The 21,767-nt window shown below is 40.8% G+C and overlaps 1 long non-coding RNA gene across 3 annotated transcripts; it reads right to left on the reverse strand.

Annotated features, from left to right (window-relative positions):
* Positions 1-16,875: 16,875 nt before the first annotated feature.
* Positions 16,876-20,423, reverse strand: LOC110802779 (uncharacterized). Of its 3 annotated transcripts, XR_008931188.1 has the most exons (6): positions 20,287-20,403; positions 19,911-20,163; positions 18,583-18,675; positions 18,448-18,489; positions 18,221-18,342; positions 16,876-17,259 (listed from the first exon to the last, which is right to left on the reverse strand). It is a non-coding gene; the product is annotated as an uncharacterized lncRNA (long non-coding RNA). The 3 variants fall into 3 exon arrangements; XR_008931189.1 differs by having other exon boundaries at positions 18,221-18,489; positions 20,293-20,423; XR_008931187.1 differs by having other exon boundaries at positions 18,221-18,489; positions 20,287-20,404.
* Positions 20,424-21,767: the final 1,344 nt, after the last annotated feature.

The following is a 21,767-nucleotide window of genomic DNA, read 5'->3' on the forward strand; positions in this document are numbered from 1 at the left end:
TTATTTCCTTCAGATGTACAAGAAGATCAACAATGCCGGTTGGATTGGATGAAGTCCAAACTGCAGGTGTTACCTCACAGGAATCTACATTGAGTAGTGGTGTTATTCACGGACCGCGTTGTGGAAAGGGTGTTGTAGAGAGTTATGGGCTTCAATCTCCATTTGGATCTTGTGCCGGGAGTTCTGATATGTCCTTTGTCACCCCAATTCGTAATACGCATAATAGCAATGTAGACGAAAATGTATTTTGTCTTAGCCCTCAGAGTTTTTCAACCACGTTAAATGGTTGTAACCCCCAATGTAACCCCTGTTAGGATAATTTCTTGCTTTTTATAAAACATTTTCTAACTTAAAACAAAGGAATTACCAAGATATTACCGTCACCGTGATAACGGCTAAGCTTATTTACCAGAATTACGCAACAGAATTTAACTAACTTTCAAACACAATAAATAGTTAATGGTCATAAAACAACTTGGAACCATTAAGGCCCAAAACCAAATATTAAATAGTTTAGAAATCCATTAACTAAAGTTCAAAGAAATACTGTAGTCATGACTAAAAATAAAAGTAGAGTTTATAAAATAGGAAAGTAGAAATGAACTCTCAAACACAGTCCCCATAATAACTTCTCCCGCAAGTTATCTTTACAAACATGTTTTTATTAAAATCTACTCCCCAACAACGCAAATGCAATGGATCATGGGAGAGAGATGTCCTGTTGCAATTTTAACTAACCAGGCATCGGCTATGAGAAGTCCCTTGGAAAAAATAATGTCTGAGCTCGACATTGTTGGTGCCCATGGCACATAATGAACAAAATCTCAACGAAGCTCGGTACTTACACTGGGTATGTATAACCTCCTCATAATACATCACTTTTGTTATAATATATTTAGATGAGAATGGTGATTATAACATCATAGTGGCTAGTTAAAATGTTTATTTTGTTTTATATTGAATTCAAATTAAATAAAGGACTCGGAATATGTGAAAATCCTTTAGTTGGTTGTCAATAAATGAAAATCCTTTATTGTAAGAAAAGTCGGTTGTCAGATAGTACATTAGTAATGTAAGATAGTACTAAATAACAAAACCAAGCGGTTAGTAAAATTTACTCTCAGGTAGTTATTAATTAATGTAAGATAATACTAAATAGCAAAATCAAGTGTTAGTAAACTTTGTTGTCAGGGAGTAATTAATTAATGTAATTTTACTTTGTGAAAGTAGCGCTGAATTTAATAAATCACGAGAAAGAAACTCTGTCCATTTTGGTTTGGGACGTCTTTTCATTTGTCTTCCACCGAGGTACGTTGTTAAAATGTCAATTGTCGTTTTTGTATTCCCATGCTTGTGTATGATGGTGACTATAATTATGAATTGTTTAGGTATGTAGAGTTGAAAGATGTGATGAAAGAGGTTGTGTAGAAGAGTCTATATGTAGACGAGTTCGAGAGAAGGTGGTCTGATTATTAGTTGTATTTGAGGTCAAAGACCATGCTAAGAGTCATGAGTGGCTGGGTGACATGTTTAAGGAGAGAAATATGTGGGTGCCTGCCTATACGAACAATTATTTTTGGGCTAGCATGAAGACCACTCAACGGGTAGAGTCAATAAACTCTTTTTTCGATGGTTTTTTGGATAGAAGCACAAAGTTGTTTGAGTTTCCAAAAAAAATATTGTGCTGCTATGAATAAAAGGTGTAGTGATGAGAGAGATGTGGACGCTAATTTAATTGTGCAAAATATATCCGTAAACTGGTTACTGGATTCCATATTGAGAGGGTCTTCCAGAAGCTATACACGGATAATAAGTTTAGAGATGTCCAAAGAGAATGTGAGAGGCTTTTGTATTGTGTTGTGAAGGAGGAGAAACATATATCGGAGAAAGACTTTGAATACATGTTGGAAGAACGTGTGTGGATCATTGTCAAAGGTAAAAGTGAAGAGGTATGGACGAAATATAAGAAATTCTACGTAGTGAAGTTTTGTACAGATCCACTGGATATATCCTGTGTGTGTAAGATGTTTGAGACGAGGAGTATTCTATGTAGGCATTGTATTCGTGTGTTAGATACAAACCCGTGGTCGATATTCCTGATAAATACACCCTTCGGCGATGGCGGAAGGATGTATATCGCCAGCATATGCATGTTATAGTTGCTTCTTATGATGCCACACAGACGGAGGTGGCTAAACAGTTTAATAAGACGATACTAGAATTTGAGCTTATTTGTGAGGAAGCAACTATCTATGATCAAACTGTGGAGTTTGTTGTGAATGAATTGCAAATCCTAGAAATAGCTGTAAGGGATAGGGTTAAGTTGGTGACACAAAAACAAATGTTATTGCCATTGGAATCACTTCAATTCCAAGATCAAGTGGACACCACACAAGGAAATGACTTCTACTGAATCCTAGGTTCCTTTTCCTGGGCAATGACTCCACTATTATCGCAATATAAATCCATTGGTCCCTTTATAGAGGGAACAATCCCAAGTTCTTCAATGAACTTCCGAATCTAAACAACTTCCTTTGCTGCTTCCAAGGCAGCAATGCACCCGGCTTCAGTTGTAGAATTCGCAATAGTGCTTTGCTTAGCATTTTTCCAACTTACTGCTCCGCCATTAAGGCATAACACAAAACCAGACTGTCATCTGAAATCCTTTCCGTCGGTTTGAAAGATTGAGTCTGTATAGCCCTTAACAATCAACTCATCTGTACCACCATAAACCAGAAACTGATCATTTGTCCTTTTTACGTACTTAAGGATATTCTTGGCGGCAGTCCAATGCGCCTCTCCTGGTTCTGACTGGTACCTGCCCGTTGCACTGAGTGCGAACGAAACATCTGGCCTTGTACAAATCATAGCATACATGATAGATCCAATAGTCGAACCATATGGAATCGTACTCACCTATCTACGCTCGTCAGATGTCTTGGGACACTGAGTCTTGTTAAAAATATATGCCATGTGACATGGGTAGATGGTCTCTCTTGGTTTCCATCATATTGAACCGATGTAGACACCTACTTTTGTCCCCATTCCCGCAAGGGAAAGGTTCGATGATGAAAACGTAAATCTCCACTTGACAACGCATCTCCTATGAAATAAACGAATCTCAATCCCCCTTTTCATTTCACCCAAAACCTACTATTTATGGAAACCTGCTAAAAATAGTAACTGTCGTAAAAGGTAGCTTCTAAAAGTGGCAAATCATAAAAGATAGAAACCTGTCAGAATTAGGTGTTGCATTCCAACATAAATCCTAAATGAGATAGAAAACTGCGAGAATCCTATTCCTAATATGATTCGGAAATAAGAGTTACGTATTAATTGAAATCCTAACGAGCCTAGAGTTCGTAACGGGCCCAGACGCATTCCGTCATAAAATTGATACGCGCTAAAAGACTCGGTTAAGTCTCAAACTCTACAGATTTCAGGAATCCGAATCTGACTAAAGAAAACAGCCCATACCCTATTTTCAACGCCTGGCTCTGGGCGCTGAAATCTTCGGCGCCCAGGCCTGGGCGCTGAAAATACCTGGGTACGTGTTTTTTCCTAATTCTTTATGGATTAGAACTCTGCAATTCTATCTTTCCACGAACTCTTCCCTATAAATAGACCCCTAAATTCGACGTAAAAAGAACACACAACAACACACAATTATATTCTAAGTATTGACTCCAACCCTTAGCCTAAGCCTCTCGCTGCGAAACTGTTCACGCGTTCTGTTGCAATCGATCCATAAATCGAACAGAACGTATCCTGTCCCATAATTGAGATTCGTTAAATAAAAAGGAGAAATAGCAAAGTCAAAGTGGTTAGTTTTCTGAGAACCGTGACGCACCTCTCAAGGGTGCGTCGTAATGTGTCTCTTTTCGATGATTTAACTGCTTTCCTCGCCCTTTTTATGAACTGTTAAACTAACCTAATCTGATTGTTCTATCACGCCTAACAAATATAATATTTTTGGGAAATCGGATTATCATGCTAGTTCCCTTAATGCTATTTAAATCAGATAATCACGATCGAATTAGTATTATATGTTGCATATTGCTAAAATCAACTCAGATTAGTTTAATAGTCAACGCATGTCCTTCCAATTATTTATGCTGAGCTAGTAAGGATATCCTGCCTCTGGAGTTATCGACGAGCGAAGTACTCCTCTCGGTAGTTACAGTCCCCCGAACCCTCAATCTCCACCTTGCGGGTGTATGTTGAGAGATCCCCACACCAGGGATCACAAGGGAACCTACGGCCGTCGTGGTCAAACATAATTGCACTCCCTTTATGTCACGATAACCGGGTTTTGTCAGTTTTTCTCATTGTCGTTAAAAACTGAATGGCGACTCCTATATTACTAGTCGATTGGGTGTATACTCACAGGAAATCCAATTACACTTGATTGAATAAAAAAAATCGTCACACCCACGAGGGACGAGGTCACGCATTAGCCTCGCGCTTTTTCGACCCCCTCACAGTGGCGACTCCACTGGGGATAGTGAAGGAAATACTCGTGCTTGTAGGTAATCAAAATAGCCGAAGGGTGAAACGATCCTACCCCGCGTTTATTTCCCCATCAAGTTGGGACGACCTGAAAATCAGCATATTAATGTGAACGGGCAGAACCGCATAACGAATCTCGGCTCCCTCCGGAGTTGGGACTAAGGTTACCTTTTTTCGCCAATAGGTAGTGCATACGCCGCGCATGTTTCCCACTCGGTACTTGTGCAGGTAGTACACCTATCCCGAACCCAATCGCTCGCCTATTAGGTCCCTCTCGCCTGCATGCCCCCTTGGCTTGCACTTGCGGGTTGGCCTCTTGAGCGAAATTTGTCTGTTGAAGACACTACCTCGACCGGGGCATGTGTTGGATCTACGATAGAAGCGGTACCAAGCCAGGCGCAAATAACTACCCATAGAAGCCTATCATAAACTACATGACATGTTATTATCGCCTCATGATGAATGTTAGTTATGTGTAGCGAAATATGTGATTGTGTGTGACAAACTATCCTAGAAAACCAACGACCTTAAAAACTGCCCAAACATTCATAGACTAATTTGCCAAAGAGTTATACCGAAACACGTGTTCCGCAAACCCGAATGATCGCCACAAAATAAGCGACGCTCGGGATGGCCTGTAACGAATCCCACAAACGCTGTTACGCGTAAAGGACGTTATTAGACAAGCACGCAAATTGAAGTCGCATAAACAGAAGACAGAAAACGAGAACCAGCCAGGGACGCATTTTCAACGCCCCTGGCTTGGCGCCAGAATTTCTCACGCCCCTCGCTGGGCGCTGAAGTTGCTGCTTGGCCTTCTGGTCAGGCGCAGCAGCCTCGGTGCCCGCGCGAAAGGAAAATACGTAGCGCAAAAAAATGTTCATAAAAAGAATTGCTACGAGGGCATAAGAAAAGCACTCGATTTCAAAAGCGACTCGCAAAAAATTAATAACTCTTTGTGTCGTTGTTAGGCCTCCTACGACGACAATACCCGGCACCAAAACCGAACGTGCTAATAACTATGAATGTCTCACGGGCAAGTGTTTCGAAAATCCAAAGAATGACCAAAATAAAAAAAAAAAAACCAAAAAGTGTACCGACAAAAGAAAGAGTGAAAAACCAATTTAGAGAGTCGAAGTCTAGACTAAGTAATTCTTGAAACTTTGGGAACCTAAACTTTAGCTTATCTTATGCCTAGGACTGGTCATGCCACTTGGTGCCGATCAGGGAATCAACGGTTAGTGCGTCTCGAAGATACATCGCCAACACCAGGTTTAGTAACTCCAAGCTCCGTCCGTCGTCCCTCATTTCAAGGATCTCCGCTTCCCCAACCTCGGTTCGCACCTTCAAACATGTCCATCGAAGATTTGCGAGACCAGATGGTCCAAATGACCCAACTTATGGGCCAACTGAAAATGGAAAATGAAGCTTTAGCGGCTGCGCAAGCCAAAAATGACCTCGATAACGAGAAGAGGATTGAAAAAATGGTCCTACAGCAAACCATGGGGAGCAAATACTTCTCTCTCGATCCTGAACCTTTTCCTGGCAAATTACCAGAAAAGTTCAGTTCATCTGACTTACCAAAGTTCAAGGCCACGGACAACCCCCGTGATCATCTACTGAGCTTTGTGAATACCATGAACTTGAAAGGCGTGGACAAGTCCATGTACTTACCTGCCTTTCCTTTGTCCTTGGAACCTGTGCTGCTCAAATGGTACTATCACCAGGACCCTAAGCTCTTCCCCACTTGGGAAGACTTTGTCAATGTCTTCATCAAGCAATACTCGTCGAACATGGATTTCCAAGTCACCATGCGCGAGCTGGAAGTTCTCTTCTAAAAGAAAAATGAGGGTTTCACAACCTACTTTGCTAGATGGAGGGACCAGGCGGCCCAGCTAATCAATAGGCCTCCCGAAACAGAATTGGTCCAAAAATTCATTGACAACCTGGACCCGGCTTACAGACAACACCTTAGGTACCTGGGACTTGACACTTTCAAAAGATTTTATGATGTGGGAATAAAGATCGAGGACGACCTCGCCAAAACCATACAGAGCAAACCCACATATAAGACCAACACCTATAATCGGGGTAACACATCCCAAGCCCAAGAAGTCCATGCTGTAGAAGAGACTCCCGCCCAAAGAAACCCTGCAAGATGGGTCCGAGACCGAAAGTTTACCCCACTCGGGTCAACTTTGGTACAAGCCTTTGAAAGACTAACTAATAAAGGAAAGTTGAGACCTATAGGCCCCACCCATGACCCTCCTGTCAAAAGCAAATATTGGGTCGAAGGTACTTACTGCAAATTCCATCAAGGAAATGGGCATGCCACTGAAAACTGCTGGAATCTAAAACATACGATCCAGGACATGATAGAGGATGAAGTGATACCTCTCCCTAACGTTGGCAAACCCAACAACAACAAGAGCCCACTCGGCTCTTGTCACATCTCTCTCGACCAACCAGAGAATTTCGACCCCACGGTGTATATTACACCTCAAGGTGCACCACTCGCTGTGGTCCCTATGGATCGAATCGAGAGGGAAGTGTGCGGTGTGTGGAACGATGATGCTGAAGATATTTACCTATCTCAAGTCTCGGGCCAGGACTTCTTCACTGAAACTTGGCCCGGGTATGCTCTCATTGACACCACCCCTCAGGAGCCCGAGGTCGACAACCTCACCCGATCCGGAAGAATATACCAACCGGATATTCACCCACCTCCTATGGACGACATCCCGGTTAGGCAAACTCCCGAGAATGGACGGCACGCCACCGTCGCGGAAGTCATTGAAAATCCTCTCCTGAAACAACTAAAAAGAACCAAGGCCGAGATTACCATCTGGGATCTTATGTGTACTTCAGAGGAACATCGCGAAAAGCTTATTCGCTCACTTGACCTCATCTCAGTACCTACAGATATCACACCTGACTCATTGGTTAGCCATGTCACGAGAGATGCCGGAGAAAAGGCCATAGTTTTCACCGATAAAGACTTACCCAAAGAGGGGGGTGCTCACAATAAAGCCCTTTACCTAGTGGTTGGATGAAAAGGACAAAACATCCCCCTAGCGCTCGTAGATAATGGTTCGGCGGTTAACGTCTGCCCATTGCGAACCTCCCATTGCTTGGGGCTAGGAAACAATGACTTTCAAACCTCCACACAAGGGGTACGAGCTTATGATAACTCCCGAAGGCCTGTATTGGGAAAAATCAACCTTGCCATACAAACCGGGCCTGTGGCACGCACCACGGAGTTTCAAATAATTGACATCAAGCCCACTTTCAACCTCCTCTTGGGGCGACCTTGGCTCCATTACTTAGGAGGTGTGGCTTCTACCTTGCACCAAATGGTTAAACTTAACCATAACGGGGTAATACTAGAAATCCGCGCCCCTCCTCTCGACGTCAGTTGTACTATGGTTGGAACGGCCGAAACAGCAGACGACCTTTATGGGTTTCAAATGGAAGAAACAATCCAGTTCATCGAAGATTATGATCCAGCATTCCTAGACCCGCATGCATCCCGAGTCATCCCTAGAATGCTGTTAGCTCAAGGTTATTTCCCAGGAACCCCATTGGGCATAAGGAAGAAGGCATACACATTCCATCCTTTTCTCGACAAATCTACTCCCTTTGGCTTAGGTTATGAACCAACGGAGGAAGATATTGCTGACCGCCTATCTAGGCTACGCCTTAACAAAGCCAAACAAACCACCCTCCTTCCCCCATATCAAAGGACCCTTAACGGGATGTTCGTTCGGGAAGGAGAAGAACACCCATGCTGTGATTTCCCTGAACCCTTCGTTCAGGATGGCTTGCTAAAACCCGGATTTGAAATTTTCCATGACTGCCACACCTTGGATGAGGCACCCTACCTCACCAAGACTAAAACAGCTGAAATATTGGACAACCAGGCTCTATGGACATTGTTTAACGAATCGAGGCCTATGGAGAACGAGACTGTGATGACTACCCTAGCTTTACAAGATGAAGGTTTCGATCCAACCCGGTTAATCTCTCCTGCATCAACGCTAGAAGAGGTCGAGAACGGATGGGTGAAGACATGTCAGTGGGTCAATGCAAAAGGAATGGAATTCAAGATGAGTACCGGTGAAGGACCGAAGTTTTATGAGACTAAACCCCAGGCTTGAGCCACATAGAGCACCATTAGTAAAAAGCGCCTAGTAGTTCTTTAGATTGATAGAAAAAATAATAGAGACTTTAGAGGGTCCTAAGACCGCTTAGAATATAGGTCAGTTTTATTTCAGTGTGTTTTCCTTACTTTCCGAATCAATAAAGGCGTAATATTTCTCCTAAAATTTTTATTCTAACACTAAATAAACACCAAATGTACTTGCAAAATACAAAAATAAAGAGGCGGCCCACTATAGGCCCAACAAACAAAGCCCACTCGGTTTTGAAATAGTGCCATGGGAACCAATTCCCGAAACCCACAAAATAAACCACACTATCCCATTCATATCCCCCAAAACCTAAAAAGCCAACCAATGTCATCATAAGAGACAATCCATGCAACCCAAAATCAAAGGAAATAAAAAATCCAAAACATTGCAAATGATACCAAAAAAAAAACAGATTCATAAAACATAGATTCCGTCATACCCTTCACTAACAACCCACCTCCAAAGCCTACACAAAGATCTTCATTACTTCCGCACCCTAACTCCATTTTCAAAACTGTTTCAAGTCACCAATAGAAAAAATTAATCCGGACAAAAATGCATTTCACGCTAACAGTAAAAAAAGCCTCCAAAATAGCCACAAAATTAACTTTAAATACGAAGAAAAATATCAAGACAAAAAAAAGAAATAGAAATAAACGCAAGAACATGTGAAGCAAAGCGTCAAAAATTGACCGCCCAAGTCATTTTCAGCGCCCAGGGCTGGGCGCCGGAATTTCTGACGCCCCAGCCTGGGCGTTGAAACTCTCTGCCTGCCAAAAGTTTTCTTTTCAGAAGTGCTCGTCATTTTATCCGCACACAACGGAAAAATAACGAACACTTGGGGGGTACATTACGTATCCAAATAGGCTTACCAACCAAGAATATAGCCATACAAATTAGTCGAATTTCGAATTTCATATTTTACACGACTTATGGCAAAAAAAAAATGGCAGATGAAAATAATGATAATACTTCACTCATTTGACCGACTAAGTAATATGTTTCCACCTCAGGGCATATCTACCGAAATCCGGCATACTAGAACTAATTCAAAAGCTAGAACTACGCGCGACCTGATTCTGACAAGATACGTAGGCAATCCTTACCAAGGATTCGTTCCAAATAATAATAAAAAAAATTCTTTGTGCAAAAAAGTGTTAGACATATAAAATACATAAAAAAGAGGAGAAACAAAAATAAATGAAAATTAAAAAATACGCCTTTATTAAAATATAATAAGAAGGAAAACAGAGTGCTAAAAATAAAAACAAACACGACTGAAATAAATAGAGGGCACCTACACCCTAGCAAGAACTACACTACTCTAGTTCTTCTGGATCATCAAATAAAGTCTTGTAGAGGGCAATATTCGCAGGATCCACTCCCACAGTCCTCTGCGCTGCCCCAATGTCAATCTTCATGAGAACCGGCTCCTGGACACTAACTTCCAAAGATGCCAAGGCTTCAGAAACGTTCTCAGTTATAGCCCGCTCAGCCTCGAGGGCACAGGCAATGGTGGGAGAAGGATTATTATCATCAATTAGACTAGCCACTGTTTCTACAGGCGGCTGAGCCTTCCTAACCCATACATTGTTCCGGCGACGATCTCCGCGAGAGCTTGCATTTCTTTTAACAACAGCAGGCCCCTTCATGTTAGGCATCTTTTTAGGCCTGAAACTGGAACGGGGAGGAACTTCCTTTCGCTTTCGATCAGGACGAGCTTTCACAGTCTTAACACTAGAGGTACGAGGTTTGGCAGAATCAGGACCCTCATACTTAACACGAATACGAGGTATCAAAAGCTCAGTCGGCTCCCCATTACGAGCCTCAGTCCTCACATCTTTGTAATCGGAGCTCATCCACAACTTGTAGTTTTCAGAAAGACCCACAAAGCCATTTGTAGCTACGGCCCAACGCGGGAGACCATCATAATACTTGGCCCACGCTAGGACCCGTGTTTGTGAAAAGGCCGCTACCTTAGGTGGTACCGTATCAGAAAAGGGGATAGTCTGCCTTAAACCATATTGACGCATGACTCGGTAAGGGAAAATATAAATGGGACGAGATAGCCCCAACAAAGAAACATAAACCGATACATCAGACCCCCCTATCATAGTAGTCAAACCCCACCATGGTACCACCCACTTAATAGAACAAATGCCATAAGTAAAAAAGGAGGTCCATTCGGCCTCGTCCTGGCCTTGGTGCAAGTATTTTCGGTTACCCAAGGCTATAGGGCGATAGTGTTTAGGATCGGCAGGAGCTTCCAAAAGTCTAAGCCGTTCCGCAAGCCAAATCTACAAAAACAGGCACGATCGAATCAAAAGAGTGAAAAGAAAGAAAAAATGGTCCCTGGGGCGCAGTTTCAACGCCCAGGACCAGGCGCCGAAAACTCCAGCGCCCAGCCCTGGGCGCTGAAACTCAGCCCCAGGCAAAAAAAATATGTGCAAAAGGGACGTATACGTGCGCAAGGAAAAATCGATCACCTGCAGTAATAGGGGGCTTCCCTTAAAATGTTCAGATTTGGCATCCTTCTTCAGCTCGTCCGCACTCAGCAAAGTCTCGGCAACAACCAACGGCATGATAGAATAGCAACTTTCCATCTGGCTAATCAAGGGGATCAACCTTATGTCACCGAACTCACCATTGTTATTCGATAGCAAATAATGATTCAACAAGAAAAATACAAGGGCTCGAATATTCAATTTCTGTTCGGTCATATTTTTACTAGGCCTAAAGTGATGTTTTACAAGTTTTGCCAAGTTAACCTTATCATCTACAACAATTTCAGCAAACATGTTATCATCTAGCCCTAGGAAAGCCCTTATGGTTGTTTTACCCTCTTCAATAGTGCCAGGGGTAACAGGAGTAGCATTAGTAGGATAACCGAGGATCGCAGCAAATTCATCGGGCAAAGGACATATTTCGTTGCCCCGAAAGGCAAAAATATGATGATCGGAGTCCCAAAAGCTTAGGGAAGCATGCAGAAAGTTATAATCAATATTAATTTGTTGTAAGCCTAAACGTGCCTCTAAGTGGTATTCTTTTAACAAAGTTTTTTCTGTGGGAGTAAGGGCCCGTAGCCAACGCCTAACAGTCCGTTGGAGTGAGAAAGTAGGGATCGACATGACAAAAGCAATGAATAATTAAAGCACAACAAAAAGAAAAGAAAGAATTTGAGAGTAGTAGAAAATAGGGACGTATCTAGCCCCTATATATAGCTGAACGCACCCGATGACATTCTGATCCCATTCGAAAACGTGTTAGGAAATCCGAAAGTCAAATATTACCAGGACAGGACTTTCAGCACCCACGGCTGGGCGCCGAAATGTTTAACGCCAGGCCTTGGGCGCTGAAAATGCAGCCCAAGGCCCAGATTTCACAAAACACGGAACAGGAAAGGACTTAAGACCGTGTTGCTAAACACGAGGCCCTATTGCAAGTAGGATCAAGCCCAAAGCACCTTTAGCTCCCAAATAAGCAAAAAAAAAATATATATAATAAAACTTGGTCGAAACTTAGACTCGTCTCAGAAAATGCTTATGTACACTTTTCAAAAAAAAGCAAGTTAAATATCATGGTCATTCTTCGAAACACCAAAAATATGTGTCGTCAAGTCATTGGTTTTCCAAATAAAAAATGTTTGTCTGTCAAAGGGTTAATCCGGGGCAAGCTAAAACCGGATGTCGCCTGAAAACTAAAGTCGCACTCCACGGCTTCGCTAAAGTAGCACACTACTGTAGAAGGCCGCTCGCACATACGAGCATGACCCCAAACATGATTACAAGATGCGAAAAATAACCGACGAGCCCCAGTGCTTGGGGGCTCGCGAAAAAATAGACTTCAACGAGGAGCGCGCGATCAAAATCACATTCCCAGACTGCGCCATACACCATATCATGTTTGGATATCTCAAAAAAGAACAACAATAGGTTCGACCTCATCGAAAGGACGTCACTGACACTTGTGCACGGTCCTCTGATCAAAGGCCAAGTCGAGCCGTAAAGACTAGCTCAAAATCACGAAAGCGGACGGTCGCAAGACAAAGATCCGTCTGAACACGTTTTCAGCCCACGTTCAGGTTACAACTAAATTCGAGCACCCCTCGAAAGAATTCGCTCTTGCAAGAATGAATAAAAAGAAATTCTCAAAAGAAATCACAAAGAACCAAAGATATAAGAACTTGCCCATCTTCAGTCGGCAAGATCGCGTCACAAACCGCGCGAGTTCCCAAATCTAAAAGAAAACGAATTCAGGGACGTCCACCCTCAGCGGACAGGGCTCGCCCACCCTGAGCGGACGGGGTCTGCGTCACTAGCCGCGCAGGTCCTCAGTTTTCGAAAAAATAAAGTCTTCAAAATTAAGACAGGCTCGCCATCTTCAGCCGGCGGGGTCTACGTCACAAACCGCGTAGGTCCTTATTTTCAAAAAAGCAAAACAAATTTCAAAATAGATTCGTCCACTTCTATCGGACGGGGTGTCCACCCTTAGCGGACAAGGTTCGCCATCTTTAGCCGGCGGGGTCTACGCCACAAACCGCGTAGGTCCTTATTTTCAAATTTCAAAAACAGATTCGTCCACTTCTATCGGACGGGGTGTCCACCCTTAGCGGACAGGCTCGCCATCTTTAGCCGGCGGGGTCTGCGCCATTAAAACCGCGCAGGTCCTTAGTCGCTGCAGCGATAACTTTTGCTGGATTTTCCTTCGTTTTACGTCCTATAAAAACAAGGGTGCTGGATTTTCCTTCGTTTTACGTCCTATAAAAACAAAGGTGCTTGATTTTCCTTCGTTTTACGTCCTATAAAAACAAGGGGGTTTTCTCGTTTAGCTAGCCCTGAAAATGAGACTCTTTAAAAAACATTTTACCTCGTGATTGGGCTTGGCCAGGCCCAATTACACTTTACAGCTTTGATTTCGAAAAACTCTGTAGCTACTCCCAATGAAAAAGTAAGGGAGTTTCTACGCACCTTTAGATCCTTCCAATGACAAAGTGAGGAAGTTTCTATACTATCAGTTGACAAGTCCCAATGACACGTGAGGGATATGTCGACACTTCAAGTGATGACCCTTAAGTCAAATGTTATCACTCGGGGGCTCGTGAGACCCTCGCAAAACAGGTCACAATACACCATGGCTTATGTGACGCACTCCGTCTAATACTTTGACCATCGTCTTACTCCAAGACTCAGTCAAAGTGGGGGCTAACTGTAGACACCTACTTTTGTCCCCATTCCCGCAAGGGAAAGGTTCGATGATGAAAATGTAAATCTCCACTTGACAACGCATCTCCTATGAAATAAACGAAACGCAATCCCCCTTTTCATTTCACCCGAAACCTACTATTTATGGAAACCTGCTAAAAATAGTAACTGCCGTAAAAGGTAGCTTCTAAAAGTGGAAAATCATAAAAGATAGAAACCTGTCAGAATTAGGTGTTGCATTCCAACATAAATCCTAAATGAGATAGAAAACTGCGAGAATCCTATTCCTAATATGATTCGGAAATAAGAGTTACGTATTAATTGAAATCCTAACGAGCCTAGAGTTCGTAACGGGCCCAGACGCATTCCGTCATAAAATTGATACGCGCTAAAAGACTCGGTTAAGTCTCAAACTCTACGGATTTCAGGAATCCGAATCTGACTAAAGAAAACAGCCCATACCCTATTTTCAACGCCTGGCTCTGGGCGCCGAAATTTTCGGCGCCCAGGCCTGGGCGCTGAAAATACCTGGGTACGTGTTTTTTCCTAATTCTTTATGGATTAGAACTCTGCAATTCTATCTTTCCACGAACTCTTCCCTATAAAAAGACCCCTAAATTCGACGTAAAAAGAACACACAACAACACACAATTATATTCTGAGTATTGACTCCAACCCTTAGCCTAAGCCTCTCGCTGCGAAACTGTTCACGCGTTCTGTCGCAATCGATCCATAAATCGAACAGAACGTATCCTGTCCCATAATTGAGATTCGTTAAATAAAAAGGAGAAATAGCAAAGTCAAAGTGGTTAGTTTTCTGAGAACCGTGACGCACCTCTCAAGGGTGCGTCGTAATGTGTCTCTTTTCGATGATTTTACTGCTTTCCTCGCTCTTTTTATGAACTGTTAAACTAACCTAATCTGATTGTTCTATCACGCCTAACAAATATAATATTTTTGGGAAATCGGATTATCATGCTAGTTCCCTTAATGCTATTTAAATCAGATAGTCACGATCGAATTAGTATTATATGTTGCATATTGCTAAAATCAACTCAGATTAGTTTAATAGTCAACGCATGTCCTTTCAATTATTTATGCTGAGCTAGTAAGGATATCCTGCCTCTGGAGTTATCGACGAGCGAAGTACTCCTCTCGGTAGTTACAGTCCCCCGAACCCTCAATCTCCACCTTGCGGGTGTATGTTGAGAGATCCCCACACCAAGGATCACAAGGGAACCTACGGCCGTCGTGGTCAAACATAATTGCACTCCCTTTATGTCACGATAACCGGATTTTGTCAGTTTTTCTCATTGTCGTTAAAAACTGAATGGCGACTCCTATATTACTAGTCAATTGGGTGTATACTCACAGGAAATCATATTACACTTGATTGAATAAAAAGAATCGTCACACCCACGAGGGACGAGGTCACGCATTAGCCTCGCGCTTTTTCGACCCCCTCACAACCGAGCTAGCACTTTGTCAATGTAAGTGCTTTGGCTTAGTCCAATAATCCTCTTAGATCTATCCCTATAGATCTTGATGCCCAATATGTACTATGCCTCTCCTAATTCCTTCATTGAGAAACACTTTCCAAGCCAAGTCTTTACAGACTCCAGCATAGGAATGTCATTTCCAATAAGTAGTATGTCGTCAACATACAAGACTAGGAATGCAATTTTACTCCTACTGACCTTCTTGTATACACAAGATTCGTCCTGATTCTTGATGAAGCCAAATTCATTGACTGCTTCATCAAATCGTATATTCCAACTCCTTGATGCTTGCTTCAATCCATAAATGGATTTCTTAAGCTTGCATACCTTTCCTTGATTTTTTGGATCAACAAAACCCTCTGGCTGCGTCATAAATACATTCTATTCAAGAACACCATTCAAGAAGGCAGTTTTGACATCTATTTGTCATATTTCATAGTCATGAAATGCGACAATCGCAAGGATTATCCGAATAGACTTAAGCATTGCAACTGGAGAAAATGTTTTTTCTGATAAAATTCATTTGCAATAATATAGTGTCAAAGTGGTTAAATATATTTTCTTCTGATAAAATTCATTTGCAATAATATAGAGTCAAAGTGGTTAAATATATTTACTTCTGATAAAATTCATTTGCAATAATATAGAGTCAAAGTGGTTAATATAGTGTCATATTTAATAGTTTACCAACTCGTAAGGATTTTATAATTTTTGTTTTAAAACAAATTTTGGAGATGGCTTTGAATAATTCGACCATAATGTCATTTATGACGACATATTATTCTTGAGGTAGTCCAAGTGTTTGGTCTCAATACTAGTTACATACTTTACTAAATCGTGATATTTCTTGTTAATTACTAATATACATTACGGAATATTATATTTGTTCATATCTCATATCTCCTTTTCTCGACCATACGTTAGTAGAAATAAGACTAGAATCGGCATACAACGGCTCTGAGACGACTGTTTACATAAGAAATGCCGAAAGCTCGTCGTCGTTGGTGGCTTGGTACCTATGGCAAGTATAATTAATTAATTAATTAATACCAAATGAATAAAGACCCTACGAAGCTTCGGACACATAGCAGTAATAATCAATTAATACTAAATGAATGGTAAACATAATATATGAAACATTTAAAAATGTTCAAAAATGTTGAAATTATATATAAGTGTTAGACTGTATATGTCCAGGATTGTACTTTAAAATAGATACTTCCTCCGTCTTTTAATACTCGCAACGTTTGTGAGTTTCACGCATGCCAATGCACAACTTTGATCATTATATCTTAAATTCTCTTTATGCAAAAATTATAAAAAGTTGATATTTTGAAAATACACATTGAGACGAATCTAACAAGATCCCACATGACTATGTTTTATCTTATATAAAAAACACTACGAATAGTCAAAGTAGATTATATGAATAGTGGCAAAAGTCCAAACGTTGCGAGTATTAAAAGACGAAGGTAGTATTATATAAAATCGAATATAATTATTAGACTGTACTGTATATGTTTACAATAGTACTGTAAAATAGAAAATTGTTGTAGACTGAAATATATACGTCTACGATTATACTGTAAAATACAAATATATAAGATCCAAATTTTTAAATATGACATCCAATAAAACATAATAGGATCCAACCTAATATACCTAAAATGCTACCCTTTAATACATAATAAGATCCAAAATACTTTCAGATCATTGAGCATATCGAACTCATCATTTGTGCCATTAACGAACCGCTTGACCGTCCTTAAGACTTGGTGACGAGATAAACTTAGCTCTGTTCGAGGCCAATAATGTGCAAATATCTTCCCAATTGTCGATGCATTAGGCCTAGGGTACTTCCTGTCCAAATTAAGAAGGTGAGCAACAATCGAACACTAATACATAACACTTAAAATACACGGTCTCCATTGAAACACACTTAGTTATGAGCAAACAGCTTAACCCATGGCAAAACAACTACAAATATTAGTCTCATTAAAGAAAATTTACTACATAAACCACGTTAATCAAACACATGTTCTATAACTTTTTTGATAGCAATTATCTAACAGGAAGAACCCAGTAACATCACCCAAAATTACTTTCAAACATACTGGACCTGGGAACGAACATAGCCTAAACGGCTAAACCCAAAATCTCTAGACCTGAAATCGACTTGACAAGCCTAGAATCAACAGACAGTGACACCACAAGCTTATATTAATGAAACAGATTGGGTAGTTCAGAAAAGAAAGAAATAAGGGATAGACAAAGAGATGATGAAATCAATAATCAGTGATAAAATAAATATGAAAAAACAGAGTTGGTAACTACAATTTTGGAGGTCTAGCGGGTTTTCTAGACCATATCTCATTAAGAATATGATTGATCAAATCCTCTTGAGAATTCCTATCACATAAATCCATCAACTTTTAATAAATTGAGTAAATTAAACTACAAATATCGATATTGATTATTGATTAGAAGCTGGTCAAAGACGAGCCCAGTTACAGGTGGAAACAAATTTAAAAAGATAAATCAATTATCGGAGAAGTAATCATTTATATCCAAAACTAAAACTTTGAACATAACAGTAACACATTGGACAAAGCAGACACATTGTAAAATGCCCCTTCCTTCAGCTATATCAAACAGTTCAGGTTTCCAATTTGCAGAAACACCACAGAAGAACAAAAACGTAATTGGGGGTTTAAATAGAATCTGAAACCCAGTTATATAAGCTCAATGAATCGAGAAAACTTGTCAAGAAGATTGACCCAGTATAAAAAAAATTATGGATGTTTTAAATTGAGATAACTACCTTGTCAGGAAGATTGACAGGACAATGGAAAGGAATTGACCTCTCAACATCTGACCTTAAGACGGAATCGCAAGGCATCAGGATGCTTCCTCCTCATTAGCATTGATACATAATTGAATTCCCTGTTATCCCGCCATTTCCTCAGATTACAAAAGATTTGATACATAAAGTCAAATTAGCAGAGAGAAGCAAGGTTACAAAAATGGAGAAGATAGAAAGAAACTAACCCATGGCTGCGGGATTAGGATTTTGCCAGAGTAAGAATTGCCCTGTTTGCCACAAAATTAGGGAAATTGGATTAGGGAGAAATTGTCGAAGGAGAGAGACTAAAGAGGAGAGGGAGTGGAGCAAAGAGAATTGACAACGAGGCGGTGGAATCGGCGGAGTCACCTTCCAGGCTTGCAGTGGGAGTGGAATGAAAGAGAAAACAAGGGTTTGGGATTTTCGTCGATTGGCTATGTCGTAGAGGGTAATTTCCAAGTTTAAAAGCAAGACACATCACCTGGTCAGTTTTTTCATGCATATACCCAAAAGAAAACAAAAGGGGAAGATCAACCATCTACGGATTAGCCACTGTTGCCATAGTGACAGAACACAGAATCGCATTTAATATAAACCCGATTCTCCTCACCATACTAATCTAAGTATCTAACTGAGATCAAGGCCCCCATACAGTAAAGTAGAAAGATAGACAAATTATAGCCCAGACAACAGATTTTACTCAGGCAGCATATTGGTCTACAGGCAATGAAACAGAACACAATGCTATCTCAATTTGATATTCTCAACAATATAAAAAAGTATCCAGCCACAAGAATTGAGACAAGGCAGCGGTGGATTTGTGTATTAGCTGATAATATCTTAATTGGTAGTCAATAATGCAAGCTATACAACAACGCAATACTCAATACTTATCCATCTCTCTTTAATGTCACAGAAATATTCAGCTCTATTTAATCTACATTTTCAGAATCAACCATTGAATTCTTTTATTCATCAACATAAAATATCAACCATTGAATTCCTGAACTTGATCAAAACCAGCAAACTTAACCAGAAACTGGTAGAAAACGTATCACGTATTAGCTTAGGTTTCTATAAGTACAACATAACTGCTCTAGATATGAGACAGACACATGATGAGTACAAGTTGCTACATGAGATGTCTGTGCACAAGGACTAGCATTAGTTAGGTATAGAAATGGCCTACGTTAAGCTGCCTATTATAGCATAAGTACTAGTATAAGTTAGTCAGGCTGGGGTACTTGTGGCAGAGAAGAGTTCATAACCAAGTGTCTCAATAAATTAATCAACATAAAAAAAAATAGAGGCACCAACACTAAATCATACACACGGATCATATATCAATTCTTGACGACACCTATAAAAGTTACATTGATAGATTTCACTTAAATCCTAACTTAATTGACTGGGCATAATCTGAAAATAATTACCTATATCATATGAATTCACAATCAATCATAAATTGAAAAACAACAACAATTCGATGTCAGAAATGCCAACAACAACAGGACCAACAACGATGATTTCAAACACAGTAAACGAGAATGGCAGCAGCAACAATATCCACAATAGCGACAATGTTCACACCAAAAATCATAAAATGAATTTTCAATCCAGTCTAAGGAGAGGAGATAGAGGAGGAGAAAAGAAGAGCGTGCTAACTCACGTGCAGGAAACTTGACACCGACGATTCGGCGAACAAGGGAAGCAACAATCACTAAGAGAGGAAGGGATGGGCGTCACGACCCTCGTGGCTGGGCGTTGGTAGCCTCCAGGCGTCGATTCCGGCTGGCGAGGCAGTGAGCAACGAGGAATGACCGTATGAGGGGAGAAGAAGGAAGCAGCAACGGGCTTAGGCGGCGGTGATAGATCGGGGTTTGTTCCGACGAGCACGAAAACACCCATAAATTCACAAAAACCTATAAAGAGAAATTAATAACAGATAAATCAAACAAAATCAGAAAAAATTCTTCAACCATTTACGAAAAAATAATAAATAAAAACCAGGTAAGGAACACGAGAGAGATGAATTAGACACAGACACGTACAACGTTTGGGCGGAGGTATGGAGGAAAGAGAATTCGAAAGGAGAGAGGAGAGTAATTGAGTTTTAGAGTTCTGAAAATTTTATGTTAACCGCCCAAATATTTTGGGCAACTTTTCATATACTGTAGCGTTATGTTCCGTTAACTTTGGACAGTTAACGTTCCGTTAACCCTTTTATCTTGCCATCCATTCAATGTTACTTTTTTACCCTTATTTTTGCTTAAAATAACACCGCTGCCCCCAGATTAACGCTCTTGGTTAATCGGGTGGATTGTTTAGGAATTATTCTCCATATTAAGTACTTTCTCCGTCTTTAATAGATTGCCTCTAAAAAATTTCACTTTATTAAGAACTATTCCTTCCGTCCTAGAATTATAGTCTTGTTTTTCAAATTGGGTGTCCCAAAATTAGTCTTGTTTCTAATTTTGGCTATTAAGGACCACTTTCTCATGTACTATATTAATTAAAAATGCATTGAAAACCCCTATGTACTATATTCTCTTTCACATGTACTTTATTCCACTTTTCCATGCAACTCAATCATCATTTATTTTATTTCACTTTTGTTAGGTTATGATACATATGAATAAACATAAATCATGCGGAAAAACCATAAAGCCAGGAAACATATTATTTACACATAATCATTTAGCATAATTCAGATGCATGCACTTTGTAGCGTGCCCTCCCTAGCTGCGCCCGAACCGAACAAGAACAAGTCTTTACGACTCCAAGTGTCGTCCCTCCGTAGATAGTCCACAGTACGTCCGGATCCGCCTTAAGCTTGACCAACTAGAATCACCCTTAAGGTTACTTAGATTTTCGGCTATTTGGGTGCAAGTGTTTGGCTGATTTTTGCTTAAAAATCTTACCTTGAATACTTCAATAAATCGTCTGTTATATATGTGACCCTAGGCCTATATTTATAGAGTTTATGGAAAGTAATTATAATCCTACTAGGATATGGATTTATTAATTAGAATCCTATTAGAACTCTAAATAATAAATTTAATCTCTTAGGATTAGGATTAGGATTTAATCAATGCACGAATTCCAATAGGATTAGGATTCGTTACGAACACGAGTGTTGCACGACCACGAGGAACGCACGCACCCGCGCAGGCCTTGCGGCCCACACGAGCAGGCGCTGCCTCGCAGCCCACGAGCATAAGCCCACGCGCGCCTATGGCCTTGCTGGGCCTGGCCTTGCGCTGGGCCTGGCGAGGCTGTGGCAGCTCCGTGTTTGGGCGCTTGGCTTGCTGGGCGCGGGCCTGGCTTCGTGCTGGGCCTTCGTCTAGCAAGCCTCGTCCGATGCTTAATTCGTACGATGCGCTTCCGATTAAATTCCCGGTTCCGGAATTCATTTCCGATACGACCAATATTTAATATTTCCGATTCCGGAATTAATTTCCGTTTCGAACAAATATTTAATATTTCCGTTTCGGGAATTATTTTCCGATTCCGATAATATTTCCGA

This window comes from Spinacia oleracea, chromosome 3 (genome assembly GCF_020520425.1).
Source record: "Spinacia oleracea cultivar Varoflay chromosome 3, BTI_SOV_V1, whole genome shotgun sequence".
In the NCBI taxonomy this organism is placed as follows: domain Eukaryota; kingdom Viridiplantae; phylum Streptophyta; class Magnoliopsida; order Caryophyllales; family Amaranthaceae; genus Spinacia; species Spinacia oleracea.